This window comes from Narcine bancroftii, chromosome 1, assembly GCF_036971445.1.
Source record: "Narcine bancroftii isolate sNarBan1 chromosome 1, sNarBan1.hap1, whole genome shotgun sequence".
Lineage (NCBI taxonomy): Eukaryota > Metazoa > Chordata > Chondrichthyes > Torpediniformes > Narcinidae > Narcine > Narcine bancroftii.
Genome location: NC_091469.1, coordinates 420,582,766 through 420,608,529, shown reverse-complemented (window position 1 = coordinate 420,608,529; position 25,764 = coordinate 420,582,766). Strand labels below are relative to the sequence as shown.

General features: G+C 38.5%; 1 protein-coding gene and 1 pseudogene across 4 annotated transcripts in view; one reads left to right on the top strand and one right to left on the bottom strand.

Moving 5' to 3' along the window:
- Window positions 1-25,764, bottom strand: part of LOC138751600 (juxtaposed with another zinc finger protein 1) — a 228,436-nt gene that overhangs the window by 162,077 nt on the left and 40,595 nt on the right. The window lies entirely within an intron of this gene.
- LOC138752145 (U6 spliceosomal RNA) lies at window positions 11,578-11,666 on the top strand (annotated as a pseudogene).

Genomic DNA, 25,764 nt, shown 5'->3' with positions numbered 1-25,764 from the left:
CCAGGGAAAGAAAATACGCAATTACATTTCAAGTCTTGCGTACAAGATTAAATCAAAGATATAAAAAGTTGGAATACCTTTTTTGTGCTCTGCAATTGCTCAGCAAAAGGAGGTGGAAGATGCTCCTTCCGTCCAAAAGCCTACAGGTTACCCTTGGGCAAGGTGTAGTACCTGTCTGTGCAATTGCTCAGCAAAAGGAGGTGGAAGGCGCTCCTTCCGTCCAATAGCCTACAGGTTACCCTTGGGCAAGATGTAGTACCTGTTTAGCCTCCCAATCAGGGTCATGTGAAAGCATGGATTGCAGATGGTGGATGATTTTTACAAGCAGATTCTACAAATTGGAATTTATGGTTGTAAAACTAAAAACACTGGGGAGATGTATCTTCTGATCAAAGGCCAGGGGTACCTGTCCAGCATGGAAACTGCCATTGAAGAAGGCAACAGGAAACTACTTCAGTATTTTTCCCTTGTATAATCATGAACTCAACATCGATTACAGTCTCAGCTCAAAGAAGGAGCCTTCACCGAAGGAGAACAGGAGAGGCTACAACTACACTTCGAAGGGTCAGAGATCATGCCAGAGGGAGAGACATGATCGCCCATGCCGAACAGCAAGGCACCTGAATGATTGATAAAAGATCAAAACATAAAACCATACAAGACAGAAAGCAAAATGAGATTACACAAGTGTGCAAGGAAGAGAATTGTATGGAGGTTGTTAGTCTGGAGTGTTAATTTTCTTTCGAGAACGAGACTCCACATGTAGAAATTTTTGCAGGACCAGACAGGTTGTTGACTAACAATTATTACCTACTATGCTATTCCTGAGAGACAACATTTCACATTTCATTGAGTGAATTCCATTCAGTTTTGGTTAACCCCCCACCCCCCCCCCCCCCCCCACCTTTCCTATAAAGATTTCAGTCAAAGGGAGCAAAAGGAAAGCCTGTAAGAGGAGCAGGATATCCTCTGGTTGAATGGGCAATTGAAATTACAATTAGTTTTTGCGAGTGGTTTTCAAGCCTTTATGGCATCGGTGCTCTGTGATTAGTCAGGGATTGCTTAAAGTGGTATTTGGCTTGAGAAAAATTGTCATTGGCCCATTTCCTTTGGAGTTATGAAACCGTGCACATAACGAGTTAATTGGGGACGATTAAAACAGTGGTTTTCAAACTTTTTTTTCCACCCACATACCACCTTAAGCAATCCCTTACTAATCACAGGGTTTACCTAAAGTGGCATGGGAGTGGAAAGAAAAAGGTGGAGAACCACTGGTTTATGCAGTAATAATTCTGAGCACCAGCAACCATTCCCACTTATCAAAAGTTGGGTTCCACTCTACCTTTTATTCCTCCATCTTTCTATCCCTTTAAACCTGCATTCCTTGTCAAGTTCATTACCAACCGTGCTTATTTAAAACAAAATGGAAGAAACCAGTATCTTATAATTTTCCTCCACTGTCCATTTCCTTGTTTTTTTTTAAACTTTAACCATTTAGTAGTCCAGAATTTCAACAATCAATCCAATTCTTACATTTTCCCATCATTACCGATAACAGGCATCGTTTTGAATTCCTGAAATGATTACATTTTTTGCTCTGTCAAACATAGCCATTGCCAGTAACTTCATTTGACTTTCAGGAGGGAAAGAGGTGAGAGGCATAATTGAGAGTAGAAATGGGTATAAAATTTTGCATTATATTCCGGAAATTATTTGGACCGTTTATCTATGTAGAAAACTGAATATGGGGAGTTTCCCAAACAGACACATGGAAGATCTAAGTGAAACATGACAGGCTCCAGACGCTGTGATTGCAGTAAACACACCAAAATGCTAGAGGTACTCAGCTGGTCTTATCAGCATCTAGAGGAGACAAAGATGTATGCCGACATTTCAGGCCTGAGCCCTTTTTCAAGAAAAAACATCAGAAAAGGCAGGATATCTTTCTTCAAGGATATCCTCCTTCTGCCTTTTCCGATTTTTCCTATGCCGAAACGATGTATGCCGAAACGTCGGCATACATCTTTGACTCCTATAGATGCTGATAAGACTGGCCGAGTTTCTTCAGCGTTTCAGTGTGTTTACATGGGAGATTTAATATAGAATAAAATAAAATTTTATCAGTGATCCTGTCAGTATATATTCTGTCACAAACTTTATTGTCCTCAAAAAAACACATGGCAAATACCCAGGCCAAATTATATGTTGTCGTCTCTGAACTGTCTTCTGAAATGGCCCAGCTAACCATTCAGTTGTATCGAGCTTTTAAAATCCAATTATGTAAAAAAAAACTAAACAACCTACTGAACACATACTGAGTCAGTGACTTTGGACATCACACTCCCAGGTCAATTAATCATGCAAATTCCATCTTACTTACACTCAGGATATAGTTAAATTGCAAGAGCTGTCCCATTAGACAAGTAATAACCTTATAAAGTCAGGACCAGAGAGTCCCATTTTTCAGTGAATATCCCACATATCTAGATCCCAATTCCTAGGTAGGTCCCGTCCCAATGATGACCATGAAGCCCCGAGAGGTGCTACCACAGCAGTAGACATTCAGCAGACCTGACAGCCCTCCACATTAACTGTGAACATCATGAATACAACTTTTAATCCTGTCCACCTGCTCATGATGTAGCAAAACAACAACTGAAAGAAGTGCTAAAAGTAGCAAAAGAACAGAACACACTTGGTTTGAGGAACTTAACTGGCCACTGCCAAGTGGCTTGATAGCAGCAGCAAGAATGAGCTGCCCAAATGCTAATGGATCTGCACCAAGCGAACCAAAATGAGGAATAAACTTACTTGTAAAAACACACAAAAATGTTGGAGGAACTCAGCTGATCTTTTTAACGTCCATAATAAGCAAAGATATATTGCCAACAGTTCAGGACTGAGCCCTTCTTCAAGGAATAAGCAGAATGAGGCAGAAGTAGGAAATCTCAGAAAGTCTCAGAATTCAGACACTGCTGGTCGGGGGAGGAATCCAGACCAACAAAAGGTCAAAAGGTGTTAATTGGATATAATAAGGGACAGGTAAGAATTTATCATGTTTGTGAGAAAGGGGAGAGGGAAGGGGGAGACAGAGCTGGGGGAAGGCCACAGAGGAAGAAGTTTGGGGGGGGGGGGTGGTGTTTAACAAAAGCCAGATAAGTCTACATTAATGCCATCCAGGTGGAGGGTGTCTAGTCAGAAGATGAGGTGTTATTCCTCCATTTTGCAGGTGCTCTCAGTCTGGCAGTGCATGACACCTTGGACAGACATATCAGCAAGTGAATAGGATGGGGAATTGAATGAGTGGCCATTGGGAGATCCACGCTATTGTGGCAGATAGAGCTGGATGCTCAACAAAATGATCTCCCAGTCTGAGTACAGTCTCTACGACGGGAGCACCAGATGCGGTAGATAACACCTGCAGATTCACAAGAGAAATGTTGCTTCATTTGGAAGGAGCCTCAAATAGTGGTGAGGAAGGAACTGTGGGTGCAAGTGGTCACAGGGATAGGTACAAAGGGAATGATTGGTAGGGAGGAAGGAGTAGACAAGGGAGTCATGGAGGGTGCAGTCCCTGAGTAAGGTGGAGAAGGGAGGAGGGGAATATTTGTCTAGTGGTGGGATCATGTAGTAGGTAGTAGAAATGGCAGAGGGAGATGTGTTGGATGCGGAGGCTGGTGAGGTGGTAGATGAGGACAAGCGGAATCCTGTCTTTGTTGTATGTTGGGACAGATGTGCAGGTAATAGAGGATATGCGGGTGAGAGCTGAGTTGATGGTGGTAAAGGGGAAGCCACATTGCTTGAGGAAGACATGTCTGATGATCTGGCATGGAATCCCTCATCCTGGATGCAGATGCAACGAAGACGGAGGAATTGAGAGAATGGAATCCTTACAGGGGACAGGGTGGGAAGGGATGTAGTCAAGGTAGCTGTGCGAGTTGGTGGGTTTATAGAGGATGTCTGTTGAGAGTTAATTCATCTCCAGCAACATACCTGTTGAAGCAGCAGGTGACTATTAAAACGCTTGCAGGAAAGACAACTGTGTACGTTTTGGAGATAAATTTCTCCAGCCAATGACAACGACTGTTGTTTGATGCCATACTCAGAAAGACAGATTTCAGAACTACACTAAAGAACTCATATGCAGATTTGTGCAGCACTAAGGAACAATCCTGGGCTTCCTAGTACTTGCACTTAGTTCTCCATCTTAATATCACCTATGGCTTTTTTTGCTCTGTTTCAATGAAATCTTACACAAGCTTGAGGCACAACTCTTCATCTTTCATCTGTGAACATTGTATTCTTCTGGCCTCATTAAGTTTTTCAATTTTACTTTCTCTGTCTGCACGATGACAGACCAGGTCACCCAATCTGCCACATTGGCTGTTTTGTTTCCATTGATGAAGCCTGACCTGCTGGGAACAACCCATAGCCCTGCTATTAGCAATACATAAGTGGAACTACAGGGTTTTGAATGGTTGCCCTTGTAGGAATAGCATCACAGTGTCTCTGTCCCAAAACTACCAAGACTTAGTCAGAGGATTATTAATAAATACACGTAATCTAAATGCTAATTGCTGCTTTAAAGGTATTACATCTTAAAGATTATGTCTTGTGGTATAGGTTGCAACAATGCTTATAGAAAGTTTTGGAAAGACAATCTGCAAAGACACTTTGAACCAAGGGGGCTCATGTTCTGATCTGTGTTTCATGTGCATTAATCTGAAACTGAATTTTATCAGATAATAGAAATCCAGAGAACACAGATACCACAGTTGGAAATAAGCAACCTTCACACATGACCTTTCCAGAATGCACGGTGTTTCTTTCAGGATGTGATCCGACAAGATTTACTTCAATCTTGAAATCCTCCGGTAAACAACCGTAATGCACTAGCATGAAGATAGTTCAAAGTTAACCTTTTGAGCTCAACGTTGACATTTCATGACAGTTAAAATTCCCTTGTCTACTTCATGCAATAGGCTAGTTTTGTACTGTTGCCACAATTTTCAGACCAGCAATAACCTGAATGTTGTGCATCAGAAAGTAGCTTCTAATAACTGCAGTCAAAATTTATTTATTGGATCAAAGTTAATGTTTGTAGTTCAATTTACATCATGCTTCCACTCCTAATGCCAAGACCACAACCATCAATATCAATCTGCAGGATATGCTACAATTACTCCAGTACCTTCATCTTCACCACCATTTGGGACCCCAAACATTGTTCCAAGTGAAGCAACACTTCACTTGTGAATTTGCGGGGGCGGGGGGGGGGGGGGAAGGGAGGGGGTAAGGGTGGTCATCTACTACAAAGCAGCAACATGTAGTGTGCCTCTTCCATCTACACCAACTACACTCACCATCCCATCAATGAAACCTTCATTTCCTGACTCTTGCTGCCCATTTTCGCCATATATAATTTTGTTTTAACAGTCACTCAATTGGATTAAATTTAACAAAGTGCTTTACAAGCATATTTACAAACAAAACTTAACACTAATGATAAGATTAGTGACCAAAAATTCAGTCAGAGATAGAATGCCAAGCAGTGGCAACTGATGTCATCTAACAGCAAACTGAGAATTTAAAATGTGGAACTTTCCTTAGAATTGTTCTGAAAATAAATGCTGACTAATCTATTACATATTGCCAGCATTTTCTTTTCTGGTTTCCCAGTCTAAAGGATTTTTTATATATATATCCGCTAAAGTGGACAAAAACATTTCTATTTATTGTGGACAGTGTGGGTGCAGAGAGCCATCAGGCTTGGCACAGCTTTTGCTTGTTTTGCACAATCAGAACTACATATTAATTATTACAAGAGACCATCTTAACTTAGTTTTTATGACACACATTCATTACTTCAGTCCATTACACATATAGTTTGTTTTGCACGAGTGGATACTAAGGAGAGATCCTGATGTCCAACAAACATCAATTTCTTTTCTCCTATCTTGTTTTCTTAGTAATGAAAGTTGACCACTGAAGAATGAGTACATATAGATCAAAAGAAGCAATTAATAAAATACAGATAATCATCAAAATAAACCAGTTTTCTTTAAAAGCAAAAAGAAACAGACTACTTTCAACCTTGTGTAAAATTTGTGTGTGTGTGTGTGTGTGTGTGTGTGTGTGTGTGTGTGTGTGTGTGTGTGTGTGTGTGTGTGTGTGTATTTCTATGCATTAATTCAAACCTCACAAGTTTAGTTTAATGTAAACATCTGTTTTTCCTCATCTTTATGAAGACGATGCATCATGTTTTAAATGACTCACACATTGTAAATTTCTAGTTCAGGTCACCAGAATGCAGGACCAAACACAGTTTTTAATACTTGTAACTGCTAAATAAAAAAGGAAGCAATTACAGAAGTATATTTTTTGGAAGCTACAAACTTTTGGTACAAATGGAAGTGCGTTAAGACGGTGGCATCACAAACATATTGCACTAGTTTTAAATTTAGAGCTTCCTGCTTGGTTTGAGATAACATATTACTGCAGAGTGTGCCCGCATGCAAGTTCAGAAAGGGAATCTTTTACTCCTTGTGTTGCTTATTCATTGAATTTCAAGGCTCTGTATAAGTGATTTAAAATGTGGGTGTTCCTTATCCCATAAACAGTCCTCATAGTTTGGTGCACAGTAATTTATTCAAACACTGAGTTCAAAACTGGAATATCTTCAGGTCAGCAGAATCTAGGGACTGATATTACTTTAGATTCCCTGCGAGAGAGTAACTATTTTTTACAGAATATGATACTTTCTTAAAATATTCAAAAACAGTTGTGATAGATAAATAGCAAATATATTCAAGATACCCAGATGCCCAAAGCAAGTCGAGCCCTGTTTGTGTTTGCTAATTTTCATTCCTATTTGCAAAATGCAGAAAATCTCATTCAAATTTTTTAAAAGTAGGTTATATGTAAAGAGTAGAACTGGGGCAACATTTCCAAAAAAAAATACACGATTGCTGCCAATCATTCTTTTAGTTACCAAAACACCCCTGATCAATAGGATAAAATATGTATTTTTCACAGAGAAAGAAACACAAAAATTGCAAACAATTGGTAGCTGGAGGAACTCAACAAGTCAAGTAGTATCCATGGAGAGAAATGGTCAGTCAACGTTATAGATCTTTCATTAAGACTAAAGTAGGACAAGGGTAATATCAAGCATATTGAGAGGGTAAGAAAAGAGAGGGGAGGTGAGGAGGGGCTAAGAGCTGATAGGGTATTGAGTACAAGGTGGGAGAAGCAGAGAAAGGAAGAGACCATGGGGTGTGGGGGTCTGGGTGGTTAGAGAGAAAAGAAAGGAGGAGTGAATAAAGAAGAGCTAGAAACTGTGGAATCAGTGGGGATGGGTTACATAAAATTAGAAAATTTGATGTTCTTCTCGTCAGCTTAAGGTGTCCAGGAAGAATCTGATATATTGTTCATGAAATTTAGGTTTCACCTCTCCCTGGCAGAGAATGAGGCCGAGGACTAACAGCTGTGTGGGAATGCTCAGGGGAATTGAAATTGCTGGGAGTTCACATACTCAGCACAGGTGTTTAGTTAAGCAGTCACCCCTCTGCATTTGTTCTCACCAATGTAGAGGAGGTTACACCAGGTACACTGAATGCAGTGGGTTAGGTTGGATAATGTGCATGTAAAACTATTCCTCACCAGGAAAATCTCTTTGTGGTTCCAGATGGAGGTAAGAGAGGAGATGCATGGACAAGTTTTGCACTGTCTGCAGTAACAGAGAGAAGTGCCCAAGAGGGTAGAAGGGTGGGTGGGGCTGGAAAAGCAAATCTGAAAGTCTTGGAGAGTCTGATCGCAGCAAAAGGTAGATAGAGATGAGGTGGGTAAGATGTGGCTGGAGGAAGTATTGGGGAATAACATGAAGGCTGGTGGGGTGGAAAGTGAGGACCAGAAGCACTCTGTTCTTGTTCTGCTGAGGGAAGATGGGATGAAAGCAGAAGTAGAAGAAACAGAAGAGACAGGAGTGTGTTCTTTATGAATGAAAGTTTGGGGGGGGGGGGGGTTGGGGGGGGGGGGTTGTGGGGGGAAACCACATTTATTAAAGGAGGACGACATTTTGCCTATCCTGGAGTAGAAGCCCTCATCCTGGGAACAGATGGAGTGGAGGCAGAGGAATTGAGCAAAAGATTACATCCTTGCAAGTGTCGGGATGAACTTTAAGTCAGGCCAATGGGTTTGTGAGGGCAGTAGGTATTTCTAGCATACCCCACTTTTAGGAAAATGTGGTGAATGTCTGCCAAGCTGCCTGTCTCCCACCCCACTCTCCTCTGAAGTGACAGTTGATGAAGTAGACAAAGATGATGTAGTCAAACAATAATCATGGCTTTTATTAGCAGAAACTCATGGTACAATAATGAAAGACAATAGATGCATATACAGTTATACCCAAGGGGAGTGTCCTTAAACAGTAGAGAAAATGCACAGCCATTATTAGTACAGCAAGGCTCGCCAGAGGTGGGGGTGGGGGGAAGACAGACAGCTTGGACATTCACCACAGAAACCCTTTCTCAATCTTCAGTATGCTAGTAACCTCATCGTTCTCATGCACTCGGAGACTGGCCTTCAGTCCACATTGGATCTTTTCACAAAAACATATCACAGTTTTATTATTTAACATAGAAAATCCCACAATGCTCTGTCTGCCCGTCTCAGGTCTTGCCTCAGTACCCACCCCTCTCAAAATGCATTGATGTTTTGGGAAATTGCTCTAGCCCATTTTCACTGATCATAATTGTCAGAAGGATACTAGGGTCAATCATGTAGTCACACCTTGATCAGTGATATACATCGGTCGGTTACCTACCGAAAGAATCTCAGGAATCTGGAGAGGTACGACTGAAGAGGACTCCAGAAGATCCTATGCATCAAACGGTTTGAACTTCCACTTCTGCCAATATCCTCAGAGATCAATCGTCCTCATGCACTATCCGATAATATTATGCCAGTTTGTCTTCTCCCTATTGACCCATGATCAGAGAAATTACAGGAAGATAGGTGTAGCCATCAAAAGCTGGGGACAGAGAGAAACTATCAATTAGCTTTACTGGTGCCACTTCCTACATCAGGCAATGACCCACTTCGTGGAAAAGTATTCTGTCCTCAAAGTCAAAGAACGAGAAGGAGAAGGAAAATGAGTGAAGCCCTTGCCAGCAGGCAACTAACTTGAGGAATGTTGTACCTTTTGAGGCTCATTTTGTGATTCTTCAATCCTACTCCTGTGTTATCTCAAGATATATTGGAATATCCGTGATAGGAACTTAAATTGAGAAACAGCCAATAACAATATTTAAGAAATATATTAAAGAATTTTTGTCTTGAAATTAATTCTGTACTTGTACAACACTGCCAGCATATTTCTAAATCCATGGGATTGTTTTTAAAGAGGAATGCTAGAATTGTTCAGTTAGATTAAAGTAGCCAAGTCAACTTTTGTACCTTTCTTCGAACATTGGGCTGCATTTACAATTGTAATTATGGCAAAAATCATCATTTGTAGTTGTAATTAAACCAAGAAACTGACAGCAACCTCTGAAGGATGAACACACAACTAAAGGGGAAATCAAGAAGTTGTTATTAATGATCCCCAGTTTCTCTAGAATGTATATTTTTTCATGGAATATTATGAAATACGTGTTCCAACAAGAACTCTGTGTATCACCCTGTAAATTTTTTTGATTCTGTGGCACAAGATGTCAGTGAACAGATTAAGCCCAATTTACTGTTTACTATCTTCTCTAGACCTAAATAAATGTACAGAAAAAAAAGGATTAAAATAAATAGAAGTTTAAAATTGTAAATGTTCTCTGAAGTAACACGTAAACCTTTGGTGAAGATGAGAGCAAATATTCAGCTGGTAGAGTGGCTTGGTTACACTTTGCTCATAGCAGCTGCTTGAATAAAATAGCGTCATCCAGGATGAAGAGCTGGCTAATGCTGCTAACTGTTGGGGTGACTCTCTTAAAGTGTCTTCTTATTCCTGCTTAGTAAGAAACTTTATGTATATTAGTAAGGATTTATCTGTAAACGGGGGAAAGAGAGGTTAATTATGACGGCAGCAAGGTTAGCGTCGTGGCTAGTGCAACACTGTTTCAGTGCCAACGACCAGGGTTTGAATTTAAATTCTGTAAATTACAGGAATTAACTGATTAAAGTGAACTTTACGTAATTGAGGACGACAACATTGATTTTTTTTTTCGAATCTCTTTACATTTTATACTGTATTTTGTCTTTTTAAACTGTTTATTCTTAATGCTGGTGTATTAGTTAGGGATTGTAAGAGTGGTCCCAAGCAACCGTAAAATTTGCATCTCTGCCATCTACCAATCTCTGTAAGTGCTGCATAGCAAGGGTTTTACTGTATACCGAGTGAATAACCTGGATTGTTACTTGCCTACTTTGCTACAAGTATGGATGCAAATACAGATGAAAGGATATTTTCAGAAAAGACCAATTATAAATGCAACTGTCTTCTTATTTACAAAATTATAAATGTGAGTAACAGAACCTTCAACTTAAACAATTCCTCCCTCCCCATAGATCCTGCTCGATCTGCTGAGTTCCTCCAGCAATTTGTTTTTTGATCCACATTCTAGGATCTGCAGACTTGTGTCAGCTATTAAACAAGCATCGTCTTCTAAAGAGCTGAACAACTTCCAATCAACTGAACAACATTCTTAATAAAAATAAACAATTATGGTAATAATCTGAGAATTACACAAACCTCCTAATCTTCAGATAATGAAGGAACTAATCATCAAACTGAGAAAGACAGGCTTACCAACTGGGGATATTAACAGCAAAAAGCAGACAATGAACAATTCTCTTAATCGAGCTTAAGCCGATGTAGATATTTTATAATCACAATGAAAGTCTTTTGCAGTAGCTATGGATCAGCATCCAAAGTGGAAATAGTTTTTACATGGTCTTTAATACAGGAAAACATTCCAAGATATTTTGGACAAACTTTATCAAAATTTGACAGAGTTAGGTTTTGAAGCATAACTTAGATGGGGGACCTTTTGAAGTGGAATCTCAGAACTTAATGCCTTGACAACTGACTGCAAGGCCACCAACAAAGGAGTGATTAACTGAGAGATGTTGAAGATGTATGAATTGGAATGCAGAAACTGTAAACCTGGAAAAGTTGTAAACAAAGATCAGAGTTTTAAAAAATTAAATTGTTGCTTGAGCTGGAACCAATTTATATCAGTAAGGGTGTTGAATAACAAAAAATCCTGAGATGGGACAGGAGAAGCAGGCTTTTGATTGACACAGGTTTATATTTGCTACAACTTGAGAGAAGCCAAGAACAAATGCTTTGGTGGTCTCAAGATAACAAAGGCATGGAGGAATCAGCGCAAATGGCTAAGGAAGAAGCACAGTAAGGCAATGTGAGTGAAATAAAAATAAAAATTGTGTGACTATCTACGCCAAAGCCCCCTATGGGTGGAGGGATGGAGGTTAAAACAGCAAACAGAGCCTCAAAATCAGCGCATTGTTCAGTTCCAATATTTTTTTTAAAATTGGAGTAAATAGTCCATCACAAACACATCCTCAGTGCTCGCTTCGCCAGCACATATACTAAAATTGGAACGATACAGAGAAGATTAGCATGGCCCCTGCACAAACACATCCTCAATTTTTTTTTGTCTTGAAATGGTTAACTGAATTTGCATGGGATATTAATATAAGCCTATTCACATAGTACCAAGTTCTTAAATTTAATTTCATTACCATCAAAACTAAATGAGCTTCTTATTTAAATGGTTTACACATGATTTCCAATCAAAGAATAATTCAAAGTTCAGATTTATTGTCGGAGTACAAACACATGACATCATGTACAACCCTGAGATTCTTTTTCCTGTGGGCCACATAGAATTGCTACTTATTGGTAGCAATGATAGATTATATCAGATTTTATATTATGTATAGTTATGTTTCTGGAAGAGTTAGACTGAGGGTTTTAGTGCAAGACACAAACAAACAGTTCACAAAACAGATCTCATATAAAATCCAAGAGCTCTGCTCAAACCAGACACTCTGGCCCAGTGCCCTTGCACAGACAATGGAAACTGCTTTGCTGAAGGACTTCACGAGTAGGTGTTAATTGGACATGCTGTGGAGTAATGGATTATTGTTTTGAAAGCAACATATGAATGGTGCCGCAATCTGTCTGGATGAAGTTTGCTGCTCTAAGGTCATGTGGATTTGCAAGAAAAGAGAGAGAGAGAGCACACACAAACTGATTTCTGCAGCATGGCAAGCTGGCAGCTTGTTTAAAACCCCATTTTGAAGAAGGATTGTGAGTTTTGAAGTCAGCCTATTGAAATGACCCATGTGGTCCATACATGAGGAAATGGCTGGCTAGAGTGTTTCAGGAAACACTTCCCAGTAAGGGAAACAAAAAGGAACTCTGGTGACCCGCAGAAGAAGAGGTTATCATTTGCAAAACCCTGACGGGGCAAGTTTCTTCGGCAAGACACTGAGGTGGCTGATCGGAGGGAATCAGTTTATGTGTGTCCAATGAGCAACGACTCTCTCTCTCTCTGAAACCAACAAGAACCTTCCTGAGTGGTAACCGATCACTTTTAAACACCAAAACTTGGTAAAAATTCATAAATGTTAAATTCTGTGCACAGTATAAGAATTGCCTGATACTGGTGAACATGGAGTGAGAAGTGAGATTGGACTGTGAATCAAAGAACTTTTCTGAACTTATACACATTACATAGATGTGTGCTTAGAATTAGAAAGGGGCTAAGTTAAGGGAATAGTAATAAGTTAAAGTTTAATCTTTTTTTAATGTTTAAAGAAAATTAAAAACTACTTTTGTTTAAGTAACCATTTGTCTTGGTTAATTTCTATTGCTGCTGGGTTTTGGGGTCCTCTGGGCTCGTAACATTAGTGTAAAAAAAAACTAATCAAGAAAAGATACATATACAAAAGAGAGAAATGCAAAGAAAGAATTGCAAATGAACTGTGCACTACAGAAAATAAATATTCAATAACAAATAATGTGCAAAGTAAGAATCCTTAAATGAGTCTCTGATTGAGTTTCTTGTTTCAGAGTCTGATAGTGGAGGGGCAGCAACTGATAAGTTTGCACTACCGATAAGTAGAAATTCTGTCTGGCCTTCAGGAAAAAGAATCCTGAACCTAGTGGTGCAAGTCTTGTAGTACCTAGATCTCTTTTCTGATGCCTTTCCCAAGCACTTTGCATAAACACAGAGCTTTCATACATATTCTTCATCCCACAGGATTTACAATGGAAATAATCATTTTGCAACTGATAAACAGGCACTGAATTGGCAACTTCCTTGCCCTCTCTCATTTTCAGTTGATCACTGCTTTATTTTGTAGGATCAAAGCAGAGAAATGCACTATCATTTACTACGTTGCTTCTGCACTCAATTAAGTTTTTTAAATTTAAGGCAATCAGATTTTTTTTTACATCAACAATCAGAAAAATTTTAAATCAAATTTGAACATTCTTTGTAATGTGAAGAGTGCAGGATGTCCAGGCATACAAATATCAGAAACGCCTAGAATAGCTTTAGTTCAGCTTTAGTCATTCTAATTTACTACAATATGTTGTGCTTAAGAATAACATCTGAACTGCAAGGACTTAATTACAACTCATTTCACAAACTTGAGTTACATTTTAAGGAATATAGAAGTTTAAGGGAGTATTTGATCAAAGTTTTTAAAGATATTAATTGAAGCTGATAAGGTAAATAGGCATGTCTGCAGCTCAGAGAATCCAGGACTAGGGGAGATACCTTAAAAGTTAAGATTTTGCCTATCAAGGATCATAACAAATGTTACAAAACAAAGGTGCTAAAAGTTTGGAACATTATCCCATAAATTGCAGCTGATGCAAGATCACTTTAAATGAGACTGATAATTATTTATTTACCAAGCATATGACTAGATATGTGGCAAAGACACGTGCAAAGAAATTGGTAACTCATGATCTAATTGATGAGATGAACAGGAAAATACTTGTATTGCGAACAATGAGTGATGTAGCTTGTAAGGGTGGTCAAGCTTATGTTGGCATTTCTAACAGGGAATTCCCACTTTTTGATGGGCCATAAAATGCAAGTTTTTGTTTAATGTTTCTTGATTGCAATGTTTCATTGCATTTCCCTACAGCTCCCCCCCACCCCCACCCCGCCAAAGGAAACACCTATTGGTGATTTCACACATATATTACGTGTTGTGGGCCACCACACAAAGTGTATATTTGGGCATGGCATGATAGCTTGTCAAGGTCTGTGGAATTTTATAACAAAGGGGGTAAAACAACCACAACAATTAGAACTGTTACATTATAGGATCACATCTGTACACTATCACAAGTATATAATCGCTGGTTTCTATGCAGTTTAACAACTTTTTTCGTTTAAGAATTGGAATAGGTGTAAATCGGCACTTCACACATGACTGGGAAAAAGTGAAACTATAATTAATGAGGAATCCCTTCTGACAAGTATCTGTCATATACAAGAAAATAGCACTTCTGGATAGAAGGCCCATATGCTTGAAGCTATTACATTAAAGACAGATAATACTATCAATGATAACAGTTCTACTCTTTCCACAGATAACAAGGATCCAACACTGCCATCACTAACAGCCTTGTTCAATGGTTGGCATCGGTGTTATTCAACTTCATTGCTTCAGCGGTAAGAGCTTACTACTGTAAAACTTTGATAATTTATAACCATATAACAATTACAGTACGGAAACAAGCCATCTTGGTCCCTCAAGTCTGTACCGATCTAAGTGATCTCCTCTAGTCCCACCTACCTGCACTCTGCCCATAACCCTCCAATCCCTTCTCATCCATATACCTATCCAACTTTTCCTTAAATGACAAAATTGACTTTGTTGCGACCACCTCTTCCAGATGGTCATTCCACTCAGCGACCACTCTGAGTGAAAAAGTTCCCTCTCATGTTACTTCTAAACTTTTCCCCCTAACTCTTAACTCGTGATCTCTTGTTTGAATCTCACCTACCCTCAAGGGAAAGAGGCTATTCACATTTACTCTATCTACCCCCTCAAAATTTTAAATACCTCTATCAAATCCTCCCCTCAACCAATGAATAAAGACCTAATCGACTCAAACTTCCTTTGTAATCTAGATTCTGAAATCCAGGCCACATTTTAGTAAATCTTCTCTGCACCCTCTTGATGATTTGACATATTACTCCCTCATTAGTCTAGAAAATGAGCCAGGAACTAAGGCAGTAACAAGGTATGTACCCTGAGGCAGAAACAACATAGAACATTACAGCACAGTACAGGCTGTTCGGCCCATGATGTGCCAACCTGTATAAACCTACTCAACAATATAAACCTTCCCTACTTCACATTATATCCTCTATTTTTCTTGCATCTATGTGCCTGTCTAAGAGTCTTAAATGTCCTGATTATACCAGCCTCCACCACCACCCCTGGCCATGAATTCCAGGCACCTGCTACTCATTTTATAAAAACTTACCCCTGACATCTTCTAGAAATTTTCTGTCTCTCACCTTGTATAGATGTCCTCCACGATGTCCTCCACTGTCACCCCAGAAAAAAAGGTCCTGGATCTTCCCCTATCTATACCAACATGAGTAATATTCTGAACTGCTCCTTCTAATCTCACCAAGTTCAGTGGAAAATTTATATTACTGTACATATCATGAAATAAAAGTCCACTTGCGTTTTAAATCAGTGTAACATCCAACAGTCCAGAAATTCTCGAAGTCAACACATTTTCAGTCCCAAGGGTGTTTCACTGTACACATTTAAAATACACTATTATCCCAAACTTCTTAAAATTGTTTGATCAATATAAAATTATTTCTTGTTGAATAATTTTGAAACAAATGTTAAGATTTTTAAAGGATGAAATCAAAATAATTTTGAACCCTGAAAAAAAATTCAGTTTAATGTATAGGAAAATAACTGTAGAAAACAATTAGAACGGATACAAATATTAATCGTGAAGAACAAATAAAGTACTCATCTCTAAGGTTGCATCCCAAACAAAGCTTTTTTTTAAAAAACAAAAAGTGATCAATGCTCTTCCGATGTATTTGTACTTTATTTCTACAATAACTATTGTTTGATCTGTGTTATCACTTTTGAAATAAATAAATATGCTGCCTACATTATAAAACCACTATCAATGGCAAGAGGTTATGAATCAACTATCCATATTTTCCTTAGTTCTTAGTTCTGCTTATGCAGCTTTCTATTTTAACTAGCTTTATCAATAACCTGTAGTTAAGCAGAGATGTGATCCGTCATTAATTTGCTCTTAGCGCCCAGCAATGACCCTCTGCAACTAATCAATAAGGCAGCTAATCAAACGGACAAGTCAGTTTCAGTCCTTTCTTTAATCAGTGTTGTCCTTAACATGAAAACATTTTTGATCAGGAAATTGACATGCAAATAAAAAGGTTTTGTAAGGCACTTTTCATAACCACATGATGCCCAGAAGAAATTTATGACTAATGATATCTTGCTAATTGCAGTCAAAGTATGAATGAATAAATCTCACCACTGGTGAGAGAACTGATGTTGAAACAGCAAAGATCATCAAACCTACAAAGCCACAAATGCTTATCAAACTGCAAAGAACAGCATTTTTTTTTTGCTTTGGCTTGTCAATGGATTCTTTTCTATGATCTAGTTTTGGTTATCTAGCCAATAATGAAAACAACCACAAAAACAGACAACCTTGTGTTTTGGAAAACATTGTTCTGAGTAAAATATGCATGTGCATGAAACTAATGCTTTGTTGATGGAATATTGTCCCATGGCACTTTTAAAACTGCTCTAATTACATTCTTCAAGCCACTTGAAAAATGACAGTTTCCGTTTTCAAGCTCATTATCAGAACACATCAGAGAGTTGCATTATGAGAGGAACACCTGGTCTGAATTTATTTCAACAGCCTAGGGCAGAATGGGTAGGTGCTTAATGTAGAATTTGATTGGTGACATTTTTATGAAGTACCAGCTTGCTCCAGCGAAAAATGATTCTGAAATCACTGAAACATAAAACCAAGGGAAGACAAATTTATATTTTAATATTGTGAGATCATTTGTAGCAATATCCCTCAAAAATTAAATTACGTTTAGAGAGGGTCATTTATATTGAGGCAAAATGATGGAATACTCCAGAAATTTATGAATATGTACAACTTATTGACTTTCATCCATACTTCGAAAAGTTTAAAAGCATTTTGGTTTTAAACAACAATGTAACCCTCTTACATTTATGAATGTATAACCATGTATTTAATGTCATTTACTTCTCAGGAAACTTGTAGTCATTTCCTTGGAGACATTACTAGGGCCAAATATTTTAATGTTGGTAATAATGATTCTGTTAACAATTAATTTTTGTATCCAGCTACTAAATTTAACATTTGAAATCTGTTGACCTAGTTAAAAGGCTGCCAGGCAAGACATTCCAGACCCAAGAGGACTGGAATAAGTAAAATTGGCTGCAGCCATTGCAGTATTGTGGTAAGAAATAGCAAACTTTATGGGGCGTTATTCTTGCCTCAAGGGCAAATGTATAAATGAAAAGTCTACTTTGGCTAAGTTTACTTTTAAGATAAAAAAAATAAATCAACCAACCTTTTGCATCGAACAGATGCCTCTCTTTGATAATTTTATGGTACTAAGCAGAAAGCTTTCTTATCAGATAAACACTGAAAATGCTCCGGCAGTCTCTGCCATCCAAACTTAAGTTTTATTGAAGTTTCTCTTTCAGCAAAGAATTGTTGGTTAAAGTTAACCACTAGAACAAAAAAAATACAAAGCTTACAGGCAAAATTGCAGTATTTAAAATTGGCACAAACCAAATTGTGTGGCCAAAATGGTTTCTGATCTTGAAATTATAACAAAGCCAACTTTTCAAATAATCAAAAATGTCATCACCTTGGATTTAACAATATCACACAATTCCCATAATTTTGTTTTACAAGTTAATACCCAATATACATTCATAAGTATTGATGGTGGCTATTTAGCCTCCAAGTTTTGAGTGATGATCGAAACAAATGTAATTAGGAACACCAGGTGCAACCGAACTAAGTGGTGGGTGCTTCTAAACGTTTTCAAATTTTATTATTTCCGTTCTGATTGAGGAAAACATACCAATTGTCCCAAATTAGTGAGGAAATTGTTTCCACATTTACAGCCACCACAGTCAACCAAAATAAAAGTATCTTCAATGTTAAAAGCATTTCATACTACTTACCTGTGAGGTCTTGACAAGAGCAAGCTACCTCATTTACACACTTTCAGCCTGGAATTTTTCCCATAATGTTTGGCCACAATCCTCCTCCTCTAGCTTTTCTTGCCACACATCTTACTGAACAATGTTTAGAGTCTTGAAGCTAATCTTTTCCAACATTAAATGACAAGAAGCAGACAATCTCCTTTGATTTCACTTGAAGATCATCCTATCCACAGCAAGGACTTTTATCAAAAACATTAGTTTCTCCACTAGAAAACTTTTTTTGTGATTCTGTGAAATCTATTACTCTTCTCTGAAGAACCAGAAAGCCTATCAATTGCCTACCAAATAGTTCATAAAGAAATCAAGCGTCATATGAAGCGGAATCTTGTGTGCAATTTAATTTCTGTTCTAAAAAACTCTACATTCTCAACATAATTTTTACATGTTTACAAATTATAATTCTGTTTTTGGAGCAGATAATCGCTGATCTCAACATAGAAGTAAAATGTAACATAAACTGTCACTTTGTGATTATACTAAATCTTAATCAAATGTTTAGTGAGCCAATTTTCATATTTGCAAAATATTATGTTATAGAACACACGAATAATGCTATGTCCCAACAATGTCTGCAATGATATGAGTAATCCATGCTTATCATTGAACTTTATTACTTCATAACATTTTTGGAAGAGCATAAAAACAACAAATAATTATTTTTTCAAGGATAACATTGATAATGATTTAAACAATATCCAGACATTTCTCCATTAGATATATGGACAGACCATATTGGAATTATAAACGAATATTGTGTTGTATTCTATATTTATTCTCTTTAAATGTACGTAGTTTATGCATTTTGATACAAAACGATACTTGCAAATTTCAAATGAAATTGCCCATTTATTATTGAAGGAGCTGTTTATTTTTCTCTCTCACAGGTTTAAAAATTGCAATTCACTGAATACACATCAATGCAGAAAAAGAAACGTTTGCACTTTACTACCTTATATTTCTATCTAATAGAAACTTTTTACAATTTTTCCAACATGGCAATTGTCAAAAGAGGGACTAAGAGCGAGCGAAAGAGTACAAGAGCAAGAGAAAGCAAGAGAATTAGCACCACAAAACAGGATGGAAAATATTATTTTCCTATTACAAAATAGGAACTTAAATAAAACAAATCCAATTTTAGGTAGTAAAGTCCAGTAATTAAAATGTTCATAAAAGCATATTGCGTTAAATTTGGTATGTCAGATTTATTTCCAAATTGTTTATTTTATCATTATTTCACACCCATTATAGTTCTTTGAAAACTGAAAACATCATAACCCCCCCCTGATATGACCCATCTATTTTATTCCAAACAAAAATGATCTGTACTTTTTACAATTCTTCAACTCAAAACTGGTGAGTAGAGAGTAGAAAGTTCCTTAGAGTCCACTTAACAAGTGACCTATCATGGACACACATCTCCTCACATGTTAGGAAGACACAATAGTGAGTGCACATCCAGAAAAGACTGAAGTGGGCAAGGCGACCTGCCACCATCACATCAACCTTTTACAAGTCCTGGCTGGCTGCATCACAGTGTGATATGGTTGCTGTAGAGAATTGGATCAGAGGTCAATTTACAGGAACATAAGATCACTGGTGTCTCCCTGCCCCCTCGCCCACCCACCCCCAGCGACGTGATTTACCGGCATCTTTGTCTGAAGAGTGTGTGCAAAATCATTGAGGACCCCTACCAACCTACACACATCATTCAACTACTCCCCTCAGGAAAGACATACAGTAGTATCAGGGCCAACACCATCAGGCTGAGAAACAACTTCCCACGCACAGTGAGAATGCTGAAAGACCAAATGAACTGCTCACACTAACCATCTGAGACTGTAACATTCATTAAACAATGTGTAATTATTTATTTTTGCGTGTGTATATTTGTCTGCGTATGTATTGTTTGTCTGTACGTGTGTCATGTCTGGTTGTGTGCCTGCATGTTTTGCACTGAGGACCGGAGAACACTGTTTCATCAAGTTGTATTTGTGCAATCGGATGATAATAAACTTGAATTTAACATTGCACGAGGATTAACAGTTTCAGGGAATTAATAAGCCCAGAAGGATTTAAGGGCAGTTTGTACTATCATGTACTGTTTTTTTTTGAGGATAACATAATGAATATCTGAATTTAATTTTAACTTTATGTCCCAAATACCTCATACAGCCAGAGAATTCTTCTGCATACAGACTGACAGATTATCACTAACACAAGTGGTTGAGTAAAGAGCACAATTTACAGGGTATAAGACAGCAATAAAAACGATCAATTAGTATCAAGCAAGGGCACCATGACAGCACTGCTATTTTGCATTACAATACACTGTCGATTAACATGTGAAAAATATAGATTAGATTATCTATTCCACCCAACCATGTCAAATTACCAGGAAGACGATACAAATTCTAATGAAAATTTCACCAAAAGATGTGAGAAGCAGAGCAAGAGATCATGAATGTAAATGTTGAAATAATGCCATCTCTTTAGATGTTGCTACAGAGAGGCTAAACATGGATCAGGAAGAGGAGGCAACAAAGGTGACATCCTACTGGACATCTGAAATCATGGTGGGAGCCATGAGGGGATAGTTAATATTATCTCAAAGCAAGAACAGTATTGGCCAGACAACAGAAAGGTAGGTGAAGGGCACAGTAACTAATGAATTCAAAGGCTATTGACAAATTGAGGCACAAAAGACACAGGGAATATCACTGTTAATGTTGATTATGGCTGTTTCAATGCTATGGAAATAGCAGAAATTTGATTGGATCAAATGTGGAATAAGACTGGTTGGTGGTCAAGAAATGTCCTTTTAGGTGAATAATCCATGCAGCAACAATAAAAAAAATGGGAATGAAGTACTTATTAAAATAATGTACACACATATTTCTGCTTTCATACTGTAACAGCAGTTAAAGAAAATAGGATTTGTGATTTAGCACTGCTCTGCGCTGTAACAAGTTTGTTGCAAATCTCACATTAACTAAAGAAGATAGTTTCCTTTTTTGGGCATTTTTAAAATCTAAAATATCTTACACCATCTCACTGAACTTTGTCTCCCTCTACAGGCAATTTGATGGAACATTCATTGGTTTAATTATAAATCATATAATGAGTACAGTTAAGGCTCTAGATGTATATAAAACACTTCAGCCACAAATCTGAATTATATAGCAGCAACCTACTGATGCTGAAGCACATGTTTGCTTTCAATTTCAAATCACAAGTGAAAATTTTCAATGGATCTAATCCTATTAGTTAAAATGTACAGGTAGTCCTCAACTTCAGAATTTTGCAAGTTACGACCACCACACATACAACCGAAATTTCAAAAAGAAATATGCGTCTGCGCTTGGGCAACATAGCGCTATGCTGTATAGGGCCATGTCCGCAGTCACTATGCTGTAGGCGCACTAGAAACGTGCAAAGCGAGAGAAAAAAACAGATCCCTTGCTGATAGAGCTGCTAAGAGACCGAGAGGTAAACCTTGGAGGTAAAAATGAAAGCCATTAACCAACATGACCAAAGTAGAAAGGTCAACGACATGCATGCAGTCTACAGTTGTTGCATTCCCACCATGTCAACGATTTTAAAGGATGCAGAGAGAATACGTGAGGCTGTAAGAGGATCTGCAAGTTTGAAGAGCACAATTTTAACTAAGCAATGATAAGGGGCCATTAACAAAATGGAGAAGTTATTAATGGTGTAGGTGGAAGACCTGATTCAGAAATGCATGCCACTGAATTTAAGGATGATTCAGACAGTCCCATAATACCCTGCAAGAACTGGCCTTTATACAAACATGTCGTTCTTCAACTATCACTGGCAGTCAGGACAACAGTTTTCATGGCTCCAGACACCAAATCTCTTCCAAACTATCATCTCTGTCTTCCCTTAAAACTGATTCCTCCTACTAGATTCAGATTGTTTAAGTATTTAATTGTATTCAAGAATTGCTTCTTCTCATATCAGAGGACTACTATTGGGAGAATTAGCCTAATGTTCATTTTCCTTAATTTTCCACCATTAAATCTGCTTTTAACCAAATCATATACAGAAGCCCAAGCACGGATTCTGGCAGTTACATTAGTCAATTACACCAGTCAAATTAACACCCTCCTACTACTACTGTCTATCTTCTATGGCCAAACCAATTCTGAATCCAATCTACTAAGTCACTATAGATCTGATGTCTTAATCTTCTTGTGAAATGCCTCAAAGTCACGTAGATTACATTCACTGTCCTACTCTTTACAATCATATCTGTCAGCTCAAAAATCTAAATCAACTCCATGAGACATGGTATGCCCCTCACAGAGCCATGTTGACTGTCCCCAATAACCCCATGCTTTTACAAATTTGAGTAGATTCTGCTTTCCCAGCTTCTGCCTAATAATGTCATTTGTCTTCTTAAATTTAGCACGTTCCACTGAGGTCCAGACTTAAGCCTTATCTACCATATTTGAAGGCATATAGAACCCGGGATGGTTTTTGAGGTGAATTTTTAGGAAAAAGGGAGGGGGGGTGGTCCTATATGTATCAAATACAGTATCTTCATATTTAAGGAACAGTGATTACTGTTGCCAAAAATGAAACCCCAGTCACTTATGTGGCTAGGCAGAATTCAAATGCCATCTTCAAATTTGTTCATGGCACTACAGTTGACAGCAGAATCACAGGCATAAAGGAGTATGATAGATCAACTAGTTGAGTGGTATCACAATGACAACTTTGCACTCAACTGATCAAAACTAAGGAAATGATTGTAGATTTCAGGAAAAAGAAAACCAGGAGAACATTAACCAGTCCTCCACAAGGAGGTCAGCAGAGGAAAGGGAAAAGAAGTTCAAAGTCCTTAGTATCAACATCTTTGTAGATCTATCCTGCATCTTTCACGTCAATGCAATCATGAAGAAGGCCCACCAGCAGCTATACTTCGTTAGTAGATTTGGTACCTCACCAAAGACTTGCAAATTTTTACAGGTGTACTGTGATGGCATTCTGACTGGTTGCATCACTGTCTGGTATGTGATGCCAATATGCAGGACAGAAAAAGGCTACAGAGATTTGTGAAGTTTGCCAGCGCCACCACATGCATTAGTCTTCACTACATTAAGGACATCTATAAGAGGCAGTGTCTGAAATAAACAGCCCCTATCATCAGGGACCTTCACCTCCCAGGCCATGTCCTATTCTCACTGATACCATCAGGAAAGGAAGCAGAGGAGCCTGAAGATGAATACCCAATGACACAAAAACAACCCTCCGCCATCAGATTTCTGAATTGTCAACGAACCACAGACACTATTCCACTTTTTTTCTCTGCTTTTACACCAGTTTATTTTTTTAAATACAATGTATTTACAGAAGTGTAATTTATAGCAATTTGCACCCGTAATGCACATTAATACTGCCACAAAACAACAAATTTCATGACACATGTTCGTGACAGTAAGTTTTGATTCTGGCTAATCTAATTTCCGAAAGTAAGGTCTAGGATGGCCCTTCCCCTGGTTGGACTATCTTCATACTGTAAAAACACACAGAAATGCTGGAGGAACTCAGGAAGTTCCACTGAGGTTAAGCCTTATCTACCATATTTAAAGGCATATAGAACCCGGGATGGTTTTTGAGGTGAATTTTTAGGAAAAAGGGATCAAATACAGTATCTTCATATTTAAGGAACAATGATTAGTGTTGCCAAAAATGAATCCCCAATCACTTATGTTGCTCGGCAGAATTCAAATGCCATCTTCAAATTTGTTGATGGCACTACTGATGTTTTAGGCCTGAGCCCTTCTTCAAAGAATAATCAAAGAACAGAATAAAGACCGACAGGAGGAGGAGTCCAGACCAACAAAAGGTGTTAATTGGATGAGAGAAGAGGTGGGCACCGTGAAAGGAGATGAGAGAGAAAAGATGGGGGGGGCATGGGGGGGGGAAGAGAGAGAGAGAGAGAGAGAGAGAGCCTTTTATAAAGCAAAAGATCCCAACGTAAAGGCGGAGGTTCTGAGCCCTCACATCGGAACACTCAGGGTGTTTTTATGCCAGGCTTCTGTTTTGAGGCCAGATTCAAACACAGATAAAACATTTAAACTTAACTGTTTATGGAGCAGGCCTAAAAGGCTACTCCAATGTTGTTTTTATGCGAAGCGGTGCCTCGGTGCGTCCTCCAGAGCAGCTATAGGGAGGGTGACTGTTGCCATGGCACCGCCTGGCATAAATACGCGGCAGAGCAATGGACATCTTCCCACACGGAGCTGGAACCACTCTGCATTTCCCAGAATGGTTCCAACTGCAATGGGAATTATGGTAGGCTATTGCTCTTCTGTATATTGAGCTGCTTGCGCTGACAAGAGACCCCAAAGGCCGAAGCGGCCCAGCAATTGCCGTCTTCCCTACCCATAATCCCTCACGCAGCTGAAACTGTTATGGAAAACGCAGAGTGGTTCCAGCTGCATGGGGGATTATGGGTAGGGGAGACAGCCATTGCTCTGCCACGTAACAGTCGATCCACCTACAGCGGCTCTGAATGACGTACTGAGGCATATAAAAACAGCGCTGGAGCAGTCTTTTAGGCCTGCTCCATAAACGGTTGAGTTAAAAATTTTTATGCGGTGGCCCAGCATAACAACACGCAGTGAGAGATATAGCTGGAAGAAAAGCAACAGCGGGAAGGGGTTTAAATGGAATCTGGAGAAGTCAATATTAATGCCATCTGGTTGGAGGGCCCCCAGACAGAATATGAGTGTTGTTTCAATTCCCTCTGTCTCACTGAGCGAAAATCAATTCTCACCTCTCCTTTTAACATATCCAATTAACATCTTTTGTTGGTCAGGACTCCTCCCCCTTCCAGTCTGATGCCTTTCCGTTCTTTGCTTACTCCTTGAAGAAGGGTTCAGGCCTGAAATGTTGGTAATATATCTTTACTTTTAAACATGCTAAGAGACCAGCTGAGTTCCTCCAGCACATTTCTATGTGTTTTTACTAAATCACAGCACCTGCAGACTTTTGTTTCACTATCTTCAGACTGTATTTACCATACTGAAACACTCTTGGATACACCTAACAAATTCTGCCCCATCTAAGCCTCTTAAACAGAAGAAGTTCCAGTCAACATTGGGGTAATTGAAGTCACCCTGTTGTTTTTTTTTCATCTTTCCATAATCTGACTACATACTCTTTTGTCTCCTGCTGGCTATTGGCCTAATGTACAACTCCATCGTAACAAAAAGCATGTTTCTCATTTCTGAGTTCTAATTATATTGCCTTAGTGGGTCCTGAGTGCAGCTGCGACATTTGCCTTGATCTTTTACATTCTTCTCCATCCTGTCTGGAACATTGAGCTGCCAGTCCTGCCTCTCACTAAACCCTATCTCTGTAACATAGACATCATAGTTCTACGCATTAAACCACGATCTA